The sequence below is a fragment of the Eulemur rufifrons genome, chromosome 8 (assembly GCF_041146395.1).
Source record: "Eulemur rufifrons isolate Redbay chromosome 8, OSU_ERuf_1, whole genome shotgun sequence".
In the NCBI taxonomy this organism is placed as follows: domain Eukaryota; kingdom Metazoa; phylum Chordata; class Mammalia; order Primates; family Lemuridae; genus Eulemur; species Eulemur rufifrons.
In genome coordinates, this window is record NC_090990.1 from 113,516,406 (window position 1) to 113,530,585 (window position 14,180).

Consider the following 14,180-nt stretch of genomic DNA (forward strand, 5'->3'; position numbering starts at 1 on the left):
AAAACTTTATTGATAGTCCTCCCGCGAAGACACGGACACGCCTGGCCTGGAAGGGGAGGGGAGGGACGGAAGTCCCTCCGGAGAGAGACTCCGGAACACTAACGACAGCAAAAAAAAAAAAAAAAAAAAAAAAAAAAAAATGTGGCCTGAGGAAGGTAGGAAGAGGGAGAAGAGGAAAGGTGAGGCTACCGGTGTGCCGCTGCCTGCGGCCTGCAGAGGGCGCCGCGGGCCCACGGTGGAGGCGCCGCCCCGCCTTCTGGCCTTCTTCAGGGAGGGTCGTCCAGCCCTGCCGGCTGCGTCGCGGCCGTCGCCCTCTCAACGCTCTCTGTGATGTGTCCAGTGCGTCACTCCCCGCCTCCGCGCTTGGGCGCCCAGTTCGCGGGCCAGTCCCGCCGCGCGGTCACCTCTTCCCTAACAGTTCTCCGTCCGCACCCGGACTCCCTACCTCTCTGTGCTCGCAGAGAGCGCCCGGGGGATAGCAAGACCTACGGATGTGCCCCGTTAGCTGGTATTTGTCTGTCTGCAGTACGGCTCTATTCATCTCCGTGTCCCCAGTCCCTAGCACAGTACCCGCTGGCATACGGTGATCTCTGAGAAAAGTAAATTGAATTGGAACTTGGACCTGGACTGACAACTCCCAAGTTCATGTCTCTGCCTGAGATCTCTTTCTACACTCTCCATCTACCTCCTCACCATCTCCACTGAGATGCCTAATAGACATCTCAAATTTAACATGACTTCTGTATGTCGCTCCTCCCGCCATCGTTTCATGAGTAGTCAATTAGCGGTCTTTACACTTTTCCTTACAGGAGATTTCTGCTCTCAAATATCACCTTTTCAAAGAGGTCTTTCTTAAACACCCTAAAACAGCTCCCCCATCCTGTCCCCTCCCTGGCCTTTCCCATCGCTTTCTATTCCTTTGTTCTGCCTTATTTTCCTTTATGATACTTATAACTACCTGAAATTATATGTGTCTGTCGTCTGTCTCCCCCACTCCGTGAGGACGGGGACCTAATTCTGTCTTGTTCTCTGCTGTATCACTAGCAGAAAAAACAGAATCCAACACATAGGAAATGCTCAATAATTATTAAATGAATGAGCTCCTATAACAAAGGCTTAGTCATAATGCCAAATTTAAATATTCTTTTCTGGAACCCAACCTTGTTCCTAATTCCAAACCTAAAGATATTCTGCATCCAATCCCAACTTTGTCCTCAGATTAGAATCCTGGTCATTAATTGTCTCCTACCCCATTTACACACACACATACACACAGGAATGGTCCAGATTCCATACGATGTAGGAGGGGCTTTGGCATCATAATCCCATGAGAAGATGGTCCTGAAGATGCATTTTGCTTAGAAATTTACAAAACACTGAGAAAATGCCAAGTGTCCATACGAAGGAAGGGAGACTGATGGGAGAGTGGATGAACTAAAGGTCCCAGGCTTCCTCTTAGTAGCCCTACCTTGTTCACCCACCTAATCCCCAGACCACAAACCTGGGAATTATTGTTGGCTCCACCTTCTATCCTTCCCCGCTTTCTAAGAATTTACTGAACACAGATAATTTTGCTTCCAAATGTTTCATCCATTCCTCTTCTTCAGTCTCCATAGCACCTGCCCTATCCTAACTATTGTGAAAACCTCCTGAATTGTCTCCCTGCGCAGAGTTTCTTCTCTGTCCCAGCCATGCACCCCGTTGGTGCTGCAGTGATCTTTAAGTGGATGTCTTAGGTTGTTTGGGTCTAGCTTCAGATCCTGCTCTTTTTGACATCCTTTTTATTCTGTACCCCAGGGTCCTACTTCACACTATAAATAATTCTAGTCTAGCTCGTATCATGTTTTATTTACTTGTTTATGTGTCTGCCTCACACTAAATAAACTATGCGCTTCTGAAGGACAGGAATTTTGTCATTCTAGGCTGCTCTCCAGCCCAGCACCAGGCACTTGGTGGGCCTAATAAACATTGAATGGCTGATATCTTGCTCAAAAATCTCGTCTGGGTCTCCTTGCACACAACAGTGGTTGTTGTGGCATTCACACTAGACACTGCTGAGGAACCCCGCACTCACCCCAAGAAAACCAAAACAATTAGTTTTTCAGAAAAGAACATTTATAGTTTTGTAGGCATTCTGTTATTGCATTTGTTGTTTATGATGTTTTACAGACAAAAATATTGGAGTAACATTATTGGGATTAAATTGTATTGCTATGGCTAAAAACACAAATCAATGAAATTTTTTCCTCACTAGTTAAAAATTATAACAAGGTTGTTGACCTTAATTTTTAGTGCTGTAAAGATAAAACACAAAGGCAACAGATGATTTAATAAATAGGTAAGGTGTGAGAGTAACACATACAGAAATCAGCTGTATTGTGTCTGCCTCCTGGCTTTCCCCAGGATAAATCACAATGGGACCCCTGCCTTTTTGGCAGAGCAGCCCACCTACCTCTAACCAGACCAAACTACACCAACTCCTAATGTTCCATGGCTTGTAACACTCAGTGCCTTTGTTTATGCTGTTCCATTTACCAGGAAACCCTTTCCAGGGAGCTGGAGGAGGGAGAGAGTCTTGTGAATGGAAGAGATAAGAGTGAAACTTTGACTCACAATGGATGTTGCAATTCAAATGATCCTGTCCAGTCATTTTGTGGTAGAGGCTTCTGAGCCCAGAGGGAAGGAAAACAATGGAAATGAAGGCATGAGATTAAGGTAGCCCACCTTGAGTGTGAGGGTCAGTGGGATGTGGAAAGAAGAGTAGAAAACTAAGGTTTTGTAGCCACTCTTTCTCCTTATTTGGCCCTCAAAGCAACAAAAGGTAGGCAATGTTATTTGCATTCAATCCACAAATATCTCTTTATTCATTCTTTCAACAAAAATCTTCTGAACACCTACTATAAATCGGCCAAATGCTAGAGATACAAAAATGCAACAAAATAAACAGAACCTCTGCACTCAAGGAGAAAGGTGCACACCAACAGGTGGCCTCATTCACTGTAAAGTGCGGGATGATACTGAAGTCAAAGAGGGCCAGCTAACACAGATGTGGTGTGTGCCAGGAAAAGCTTAGCAGTCAGGATGAGGCTTGATTGAAAATAAGATCCCGAAATAGGGCCGGGCGCGGTGGCTCACACATGTAATCCTAGCACTCTGGGAGGCCGAGGCGGGAGGATCACTCAAGGTCGGGAGTTCAAGACCAGCCCGAGCAAGAGTGGAGACCCCCGTCTCTACTAAAAAATAGAAAGAAATTAGCCAAATGACTAAAAATATATAAGATAAAATTAGCCGGGCATGGTGGCGCATGCCTGTAGTCCCAGCTACTTGGGAGACTGAGGCAGAAGGATTGCTTGAGCCCAGGAGTTGGAGGTTGCTGTGAGCTAGGCTGATGCCCCGGCACTCTAGCCTGGGCAACAGAGTGAGACTCTGTCTCAAAAAAAAAAAAAAAAAAAAGATCCCAAAATAGAAGTTTACTACCCCAAGATAGAAGTTCATTTTGCCCTTGTGGAGAATTCTGGAAGTTGGACTGATAGAACACTCTGGTCCACAAAGTTCCCAGGTATCCAGGCTTCTATCTTGGTCCCCAGATGGTTGCTTTAGCTTCAGCCATCATGTCTGCCTTCTAGCCAGCAAGAAGGAGGAACACTCAAAATAGGAAGTAGAAGACTGGCACGGTGGCTCACACCTGTAATCCCAGCACTTTTGGAGACCGAGACAGGGCGAGAGAGGGATCCCTTGAACCCAAGAGTTCAAGACCAGCCTGGGCAACATAGTGATGCCTCGTCTCTCCAAAAATTTTTTAAAAATTAGCTATCCATGGTGGCATGTGCCTGTAGTCCCAGCTATTCGGGAGGCTGAGACAGGAGGATCACTTTAGCTCAAGAGTTCAAGGCTGCAGTGAGCTAGAATCACGCCACTGCACTCCAGCCTGGGTGGCAGAGCAAATGCCTGTCTCAAAAAAAAAAAAAAAGAAGAAGAAGAAGAAGAAAGGGTAAAGGTCATCATGCCAATACCAACAGTCCTTTTAAGAAATGTTCTCTACAGCTGATACACTCCTACCTGGCATTTCATTAGCCAGAACTTAGCTATCAAATCATACCTACCTGCAAGGAAATCTGGGAAGTGCAGTTATTTTTCTGGACAATCACATGCTTAGCTAAACACTGATTGGATTAGAGATCTATTACTATAGAAGAAGGGGGAAAGGACATTGGAGGCAACTAACAGTCTCTGCCACATCTTCCCAAGTTAGTGAGAGCTAAGCTAAGATCTGAAGAATGAATAGAAGTTAGCCTGTGGCCAGGCACGGTGGCTCACGCCTGTAATCCTACCACTCTGGGAGGCAGGGGCGGGAGGATCGCTTGAGGTCAGGAGTTCGAGACCAGCCTGAGCAACAGCAAGACCATGTCTCTACTAAAAGTAGAAAGAAATTAGCTGGAAAACTACAAATATATAGGAAAAAAATTAGCCAGGCATGGTGGCACATGCCTGTAGTCCCAGCTACTCGGGAGGCTGAGGCAGTAGGATCGCTTAAGCCCAGGAGTTTGAGGTTGCTATGAGCTAGGCTGACACTATGGCACTCCTCTAGCATGGGCAACAGAGTGAGACTCCGTCTTCAAAAAAAAAAAAAGTCAGCCTGTAACAGGGGAGGGGAAGATGGGGGTCTGAAGATGAGGAAAACCATAGCACATTCTAAGAGAGTTTAGAATACAAATGGGAGACTGAGCTGTGGTGAGGCAGGAGAGGTGAGCTATAGGCCAGGTCAGTATCTGGACTTTATCCTAAAAGCTTTCGGTGTCTCAGATGCTAAAGAAGGTGCTGCCCTCAAGTAACTCCTCAGAGGAAGAATAAGTAATCTGTTCAAAGTCACAGAGCTCATAAATGGGATTGGAACTCAGAGCTATTTGACAGCAAAGCCCAGGCTCTTTCTACCCCCTGTCCTAAAAGAGTTGACAGCCCATCTGGGGAAATGATCAAGCATGAAATATGCAAGTAGCACAAGCTGGTGTAAAATTATATGCAGTAATGACATTTTTCAGGGCCTTAGTTGTTCAAAGTGTGGCTGTCACGTGGGAGACAGTGAGAACTTCTGAGAAATCGAAGAAAACAGCTTTTGGTATTCAGAGAGCAATAGCTTTCTTCTCTATGCCCTCCTCATCCCCACCATGTATCGAAGTGGCTTAAAGTGTGTATGGAATTATGAGAAAAACTGCACCTCCAAGATCATTCGTTACCTAATCCCCGGAGTCCAGCGCTTCTGCCAAGATAGCGGCACCAGGAGACAAAGCTCAAGTCCTGTGAGGCAGCTCGGGCAGATATTCTGAGCTTATCCTGAAGGATGAATAAGGAGTTCATCAGGCGGTGGGGGTGGATGGAGAGCTCACCAGGCAGACAAGTCTCAGAAAGATATTCTGGGCAAAGGGAACAGTCTGTGTAGAGGCGTGGAAGCATGAAAGCCCATAGTGGTTTAGGGAAGTTAAGTCCCTTAGAGAGCGGAGGCAAGTATGGCAGCAATTACCAAGAAATGAGGATGCAGAGATCCATTGGCCCCACATTATGGAGCACCTCGTGGCCACCAGAAGGAATATAAAATGAGTGTGTTATGCTCTTCCAAATGGGGGTAGTGTTATTTAGTGATAAAGAGAAATACAGCTGGCAATGTAGATTGGGGCTTGATTTTTAAAAACTGAGAAGTTTGGAACTTAACTTGCAGACCTTGGAGCGTCACCTAAGTTTGGGACCTGATTTGAGGCAGGTAATGACAAGGCCCACTTTATACACCATTTCGTACACCTAATAGCTCCTGGGACTTTAGGTGTTGGTACACTGCTTTCCAAGCACCAGTGCTACCCCTACATACATGCTGTTTATCCAACAAACCATGATTGAGCATGTGCTTCTGAGTCCCTTTCCCTAGACTGGGGTATTTTCATTGCTATATTCCTCAGTGCATCTGCTCAGTGGACTGGCACCATCTATAAACTCAAATTGTGTCAAGTTTATCAAGAAACAACATCTGCCCTTCAGGATAGAATGTATGGTTTCGTGATCCTGCTCAATCCTAGCTGTCTACTTCCCAACATGGAGAATAACCATTTTACATGTGTCCCCTGGCTTATGGGGTTACCGTATCTTCAGTGCTTTCTCAGACAGGAACTAGGAGAGAAGGAGAAGTAGCGAAGACCTGAGCCCCCGCACTCTGCACAGCCACGTGCCGCCACGGGGATTTGTTGGGCTGGCTTTTGGAAAAGAACCCTGGTGATCCTCCCTCATGCTCCAGACCAGACTCCCCTCGGTCCGAGGCCCACATTGATTAATTGCCCCATTTAACACCACCACCTCAGTATTTAGGGAGGAAGGCAGCACTTGCTCTTCTCGGGCACGTTTGCTCTTCTTCTTGTGAGAAAGGGGCCCAATTCATTCTTGTCCAGGCAGCATAATAAATAACCTGCCCCTTTTGGCAGGGAGTTTACTAGAGACTGATGGGACACTTAACAATAACTGGGGGCCTGTGATTTATTAGGTAGGGAGGTTCATGGCGTCTCTGAAGACTGGGAACATGGAATTTAATTGATAAAGCGCCTGTCAGCAGCAATGAGATGCACTCAATAGAATATGCATTTGAGGGATTCTCTTTGGAGCTGTCAGGAAGGGTTTCTGCTAATCATATTCAGCTCCTGTGGATGGTGGTGTCTGCTGGATATCTGGGCGAGAGACAAATGGCAGGGAGGGGACTCTGAAAGGGGCCCGGGGAGGGGTGCACCTGTCAGTTGCCTGGCCCAATAGAAGGATGTGACACAAATGAGCAAAAGAGAAAAGGATTTCCCTCACCCTAAATGAGGACTCCCATTCAAGAGGCCTTTGTCTCTCTTCTATGAGCTACTCAAGAGAATAAGAGGTGCTGAGCACCTACTTCCTGGAAATAGAGGAAAATGAAAGGGTTAAACGAGAAAGGAGATTTGTTCTGAAATTCGAAATTCCCTAACCCTTCAGGTTTCTGCCCCAGAGACCCCCTTGCCTTTTCCTTCAGACACTGACATTCATACACACACACACACACACACACACACACACAGAGCATAGTTACCTCACACCCACACATCAACCCCTGAACTCCTGACTCAGGTGGCAGCTCCTCCTATCACTGCTGCTTCTATGCCAAGAACAGAGGCCCAGGAACTCTGATGGACGGGGCCTCATCCCGTTGTTGTTGTTGTTGTTGTTGTTTGTTGTTGCTACTGTCTCCCAGCTCCAGAGCCCCCAGAATCCAGGCTGAGAACCTGGAAGTAAATGCTAGTGGTCCGGTGGGTACAGAGCATGCAGCTACATAACCCCCTTCGCCTCCCTCCACCCCGGTTTCCTGACAATAAGGGAGATTGGTTTTATCTCTGAGGGCCATCAGTGATGGCACAGCTCTGTCCTCAGGCAGCCTCGAGCCTTTGCAAGGCAGCTCTGCTCACATTTTCTATTCCCCCACCCTTTGGGCTTTGCACAGCCTTAAACAAGGCCATGTAAGGCTCGGCAAGGGGCTTTCTCAGGCCAGAGCCTGTTTTCCCTCCTTTGATCCTCCCGCATCTATTCTTAGGCCCCAGGAGATTGGTCTGCCTCCTCATTCCCTCCAGGGAGAGAAAGGGAGGGGGAGGCAATAGCCAGGGAAGAAGAAGTAATTGTCACTGTCTAATCTGAGCTTCGATGGTGACACTCAGGGACCTCTGAGCAGGATGGATACAGCAACTGGTTTGATTAAATCAAACCTCTCCCGAAACCTTGTTAAATTAAACTGACAGGCCCCGAGCAGATGAGGGAGGGCAGCAAGATCATCGCCTCGGGTGTGGGTGGGGGAGGGGTGTCGGTAAGAAGATCAGACGGAAGCAGAGCATCAGCCTGCCCTTTTTCTTATTTGCTGACTATAGATAGGAGATGAGATTTATGGATGTGAGATGCTTAAGTACCTGGCTGAGCACAGGCTGTGGAAACTGACGCAGAGGCAGACTGTTGCCTCCCAGTAGGCTTGGCAAATTCCCTTGGCAGGCAAGCCTCACATTTAGAACAGGGCTCTCGGCATTTCAAAGGGCTTTGCATACTTTACCTTCACAACAGGCAGGTAGCACTGGGGTTATTTGTCCCACTTTATAGTTAGAGAAACCGAGACCTTAGAGATTACAGGGCCAAACTAGAGTGGGTCCAAGAACCCAGGTTTCCTGCCTCCCAGTCCTGGCATACACCGCTTCCGACATTATACCATATGGCAGAATTTCCTAGGATTTAGTCCCTGGAGCACCATCTTTTCTTCCACCCACTAGAAATGTAAACCACACAGCCTGCTTCCTGGGCCATCAGAAAAATGCCAATTCCCAACTGGCCTAGTGCAGGCTGCCTGCAAAGCACACGGCTGGCTTGCAAAGGTCCCAGGGCCATTCTAATTTCCTCATATCACTCTCCCCCATGCCCAAGCCCTTCCAAGTCATTTCCACTCTACCTAATTACAGTTCAGGGGAGGGCTGGCGGTGGGAGAGACATTGTTAGCAATACCAGCAAACAGCAATAGTAGAAGGATAACACTGATAGCCTGCTGGCTTCCTCACCTGTCACCCAGTTCCTCTCCTGCCAAAGCTAATTTTCCACTCACCAGTGGCTGAGAGCTCATTTCAGAGTGTCTGAGCCACACACACACTCACACACGTATATGGACACACAGTACCTTCGTGAGCAGAGTAACGCCTCACCCAGGATGCCCTTGTTCTCACTTCACATGTGCTCCAATGGTGTGTTTATTGACACGTCCACCCCTTTCCAATCTCTTTTTCAGTCGGGAGGACCCTGGGATGGGGACGCTGGTAAAGGTGGTACACACTGATTACCAAAGCACAGCTGTTGGGCCCTGCCTCCTCCCAACCTCGTCATACCTCAGGCTGCATATCAGCTAATGATCGGATCCTGGACAGAGGGAGCCAAGGACCAGGGAAGGAGAAGAGAGGAGGACAATTGTATGAGGAAGCTGGGTGAGAGAGATGGCACACGGTGGTAAAATTTGCTTGAAGACAAACAACTGGAAACACCAGCAGGGGAGAGTACTGATGTGCCACACCAGACATGGTATCATCTTGCTCTTTCTTTCCCTATGGTTACCATGTGGGTTTTGGTCACTACTCATGACCCAAAAAAGATAGACAAACAGCAGACAGACAGATAGGTCAGAGGTGCTTAGACAGACAAATATCACCAGGCTCCTGAACTCATCTTTGCTGTTATGATTGGCCACACCCAAACCCAACATCTCCACTCTATCTATCTGAAATTCTTCAACAGGTTTCCTCCAAGGCAAGGAGTTGGATTCCTCTGGAAACACTTGCCACACATAGTGAGGTGGAAGGAAAGGAAGTTTTGCCTGGGGCAGTGGTTGCTGGGCCTGGATTCTGTGCTGATTCTACCCTTCCCAACCTGGGTGACCTAAGGCGAGTCACTTAACATGTCTGTGCTACAATTTTCTGACTTGTAAAATCACATACTCCGGCAGAAAATGCAGTCTATTAGAGTTTTTAAAACTTTAGAGATCACAGAGGAGAAAACTGAGGCCCAAAGAAGTTAAATTCTTGTCCAAAGCCGAAGAGTAAGGGAGTGGAATGACAGAGAGGACGCGGGTCTGGAGCCAGGGCCGGTTCTCACGATGGCCCCAGCACACCTGGCTGTGTGACCCGAGGCAAGTTACTGTCTCCTCATCTTCCCTTTCTCATCTGCAGAATGGAGGAATAGCACTTACCTCCCAGGGTTTGTGAAGAATAGATGAATGCCTGACACAAGGAAAGCCTTCAGTATATTGTTAGGTTAGGACTATTTTTAGTAATGGAACAGAGGTTCAAACCCACATATCTCCTCTTCCGGTCTTTCCATAAGGCCACAATGCCCTGATTAACTCTAAGGTCCTTTTTAGCTCCAAAATTCTATGATTCTATGTCAGAAAGATTAAAATGAAAGTTATTTCCAAAACCCTACAGGCAGAGACACAAAGGACTATTTGGGGGATTCATTATTCACTCTCTATTGCCTCAGTCACTTTCTGTGGGTGATGATTCATGGAGAATAATCACAGCAAAGAAAACCTGTCCAATGCCAGGGAGGAGGGAGGGCGATAAAACCCAAACTCCTTTGCATGTTCAGCTCCTATTCTCCAATATGTATCTTCATTTATTAAGTGGTGACAGTGTTTCTTGGCCTCATCGCCTTTCCTCGCTGGGAATTTGAAGCTTTCTCTTGGTATAGACTATTGTTAATGGTAGTCACTGCCCACCCTGGCACCACCCCCTAAAACCCCAGGAAAAGGATCCTGCCTCTCTCTGGCCAAGCAAAAGCCCTCACAGACATAGCTGTTACCCTGGCTTCTCTCAGGGTCTCCAGGTTGAAATCTCCACTGTACTCCAAGGAGATGTCTGACCAGGGATAGGGTAGTTTTCTGGCCCCTGCAAAACAACAAAACAGTCTTAGGAGCCACTGTGGTGAGAGCAAATGTTCAGTTAGCCAAACCTGAGATGTGGCCTCTTTTTCTCCTCACCCCATGGCCTCAGGAGGAGAAGCAGGTAGCTTTTCTTTCCCTCTTGCTAACAAGTCTCTCCCCAGCAGGCTGCCAACCCTCCTGGTCCTTGCTTACAGCTGGTGGAGATGGCCAAGTAGTATGTAACAAAATGAGCCTTTGCTCTCAGTTACAGGCCATGGTAAGGTTACAGGGAAGCCTCTAGGGAGTTAGACATTGCAGAATGTCTCCAAGAGGATTCTGGGAACAGCCACTTTCCTTCTTGGTATAGTTCACATCTACCAGCATTAGTTTGAACAAAAAACATGAGTATTTCCCTTAGCTATGCCCTGGCATTCTTCAGGTGTTCTTTGCAGTTGAAAAATATTTGCTTTTCCAGTAAATGTTTGCAAAATGGAAATATTTGCTTCCCAAGTAGCAATGAGACCTTTGCTTAGGCACCATAAGCGCCAAGCCCACAGCTGCAAATAATTCCATATAGGAATGAGTATCAACCCATAGCCTAACTTGTTCATCATTTGAACTAATCTGATTTTGCACTTAAAATTCTCACTGAATTATTCAGGAGAGAACTCCTGGGAGCATTCATATATGAAGTTTACTCAAAATACCATACTGCTATTTCTTCTTCCAGCACCTTCCTTCTGTCCCCCTCCAAAAAGTTTTAGCAACTGCATAATTGAGAGTCTGATCTTGAAGCCCAGTGACTTTGCAAAGAAGTTAAGGTTGTGATAGTGGTGGTCTAAGTTAGCACTATGGGTAAAAATGGTGGCAATTCTGTGGATGTGGAGCTATCAGAACTCACTCCCTCAATAGCTTTCATCAGTTAAACAATCCACCTCCTGATTTCTGCAGAGTAGAGTAGTAGAAAAAGTGCTATCTTGGAAACTGGGAGACCCTATGCAACACCATACAGACCAGGCTCTTTGGACATCAGTTGCTACATCTACAAATGGGAAGAATGACACTCTGTTTGAAGACACTCACAGCTTACAGAGCTTTTTTTCAGAGATAGAGTCTTGCTCTGTCATCTAGGCTGGAGTGCAGCGGCACAGTCGTAGCTCACTGCAACCTCAGATTCCTGGGCTAAAGTGATCTTTCCACCTCAGCCTCCCAAGTAGGTGGGACTACAGATGCGCACCACTACACTGGGCTAAATCATGGAGCTATTTATGACTGGAATTTTTGATTCCTCCACCCAATTAGAAGTGATTGACTTTTCTTTAAAACCCAAAGTTAATGTTTCTTTTGGAACTGAGAGGCTTTCCCAACACATGGACCCCTTCATCCTCTCTGCTGTCACCCCTGGTGTTGGAATTATAAAGGCAAGAGGAGGCCAGTCCTGTCTAAGGTGGACAGAAGAGGATGTCATGAAAGCTAGGAGTTAGATTCTTTCAAGAATAGCTGGGCCTCAGTCCAGTCCCCCCACCCCCCACCATCCCAATATGTTCACACACAGACACGTACACAGTCTCTGCTCAGCACCTCTGGGCCAGCAGTCAGGCAGGGTCCTCTCCCCAGAGAGAAACAGTTCCGCAGTGATATCTGAACACATTCCAACAGCCCATGTTTATCTCTAGGGTCAGCCTTTCCTGTTGGTGCTCAGGAGGCATCAGGGGAGGGGGGAAGAGGATTGGGATAATGGTTGTTGGCAGCCACAAGGGGCAAAGAATGAGGGAAATGGGGATACGGACCCAACCCTTAGGAGGGTGGTGTTATGATGAGGTTTCCAGACTGCGTGTGGCCATGTATTTCTTTCCTCACATCCCTAGCTCTTCTCTTATTAATGGAGATGTGAAGTTGGACACTGCCTCTTCCAGAGCTGGCTAGGACCTGGTGGGTGGGGACCTCCAGGTGGGGAACACAGGACCTGGAGCCAGGAGAATGGCGGTGTTTCCATTGTTCAGTGTAGGACCTGAGCTCTGTTGGGACATAACTGGTTCTACCTCTTCCTTTGAGCTCGTCCATCGGTGCCAAGACCTTCAGGCTCTGGCAATGGGACAAAGAGGGCCACCCCCTCTGACTAGGCTAGGCAATCAAATCCCAAGAGTTTGACACCCTTGGACACAGTTTCCAGGAGCCACACCCTCTCCCTCAGGAAAAGTGCCCACCACCAGCCAAGGCCAATGCCCAGGTAGCTTCTGAAGACGCCATCTCCACTCTGAACAGCTTTGAGAAAGTATGTTCACAACCAATCTCAAGACTTTTGATTTCTTTATCATTTATTTTCAAATGAGATAATCTCATCCTCCCTCCAGGCTGAGTTCAGGAGGTGGGAGGAAGGAGGCTGAGCCATCTGATTCCTTTTTAGCAAAAATGAATCATGTCCCCCAACCCCCATCCTCAGCCCAGGAATATTTATCCATGTTTATATAACCATGGCAACAGGCTTTATTCTGTATCACTTAAACTCTTTAAAAAAAAAAAAAAAGAAAAGAAAGAAAAGTTAGAAAAGAAAAAGCAGAAGGCAACTCTTTCCCCACTTCTGCCTCTTTGTCTGCCCAGATGAGAGCTACCTTTTCAGAAACAAGGTGAGAGAGAGACCCCCACACGCTCCTGGCCTTCTCGGGGGCAAGGGAACAAGTAAGTTGCAATGGCCTAGTACCATGAAAGGACTTCAGAGTTAGACAGTAATTGTCCTCCAAAGTCCTGTGGGAGCTACACAGTAATAGCACCTCTAACTTGTCTGGGACCTCTCTTTTGAGCTTTGCAGTGAGATTATGGTTATCGATTTTTTTTTCTTGCCTTTACCTTAAAAATGGATGGAATGTGAGCTGGCTTTGCTAACAATATATTCTTCATCTGTAAGATGGGGTAAACATTCTCCTGAGCCTGACTACTCCACAGATCATTGTCAGAAGAGAGCTTTGTAAGACATACAAAGTGTTAGACTCACATAGGTTTAAACCATAAACGAGGCAAACAGATCCAATAAAAGGAAAGCATTTGTGTGAGGTCATACTTGGTTGTCAACAGTATAGAAGACCTAAACACTCAGTGCTAGGTTCTTGCCAAGAGATCAGCCTGCTTCTTTTGGAGTTTTAACCATAGCTAGCCTCCTAACTTTCACGCGGATTCCAGCCCATGAGGTCTCAGAGATGGAGAAAACCAGGGCTTAAATTTGACCCTAAAGACTATTTCAGCCACAGACCCACAAACGTTTAGTCAGTTTCTTTCAGCCTGCCCCTGTGCGGGGCGGGAGAGCTAACAGCGAGCAAACCAAGGCCCTCCAGGTTGGGAACCCTTTTGCGGTGTCTCTCACTATGTAAGGGGCCTTTCGTGGGCTGTCAGTGGCCGGGTCCTCCTGTCTATACTAGAATATTCAACTCCAGAACTCGTTCAGCTGGGCTGGAAAGAGCAGCTCCGTCTGAAGGGTGGCTCCCACTCTGAACACCCCGTGAGTCCCAAGGAAAGGGGTCTTTTGGAGAATTTACTCGGCACAACTGCAAAACAGTGGGAGGGCCGATGCTGCTCAGACGGGCGGGGCCCCACTCAGCTGGCTTGGCGAGAGGCTGGCCACCCAGACAGAGGCTTCGGACCCGGTTCTGTCCCGCCAGCGCCTCCCTTTTCTTTGCCCGTACCCTCCCGCTGCCCCAGCTTCGCCCAAACGGGACTCGGGGCCGGGCCGAAAGGCATGGGCAAGGTCTGTTGT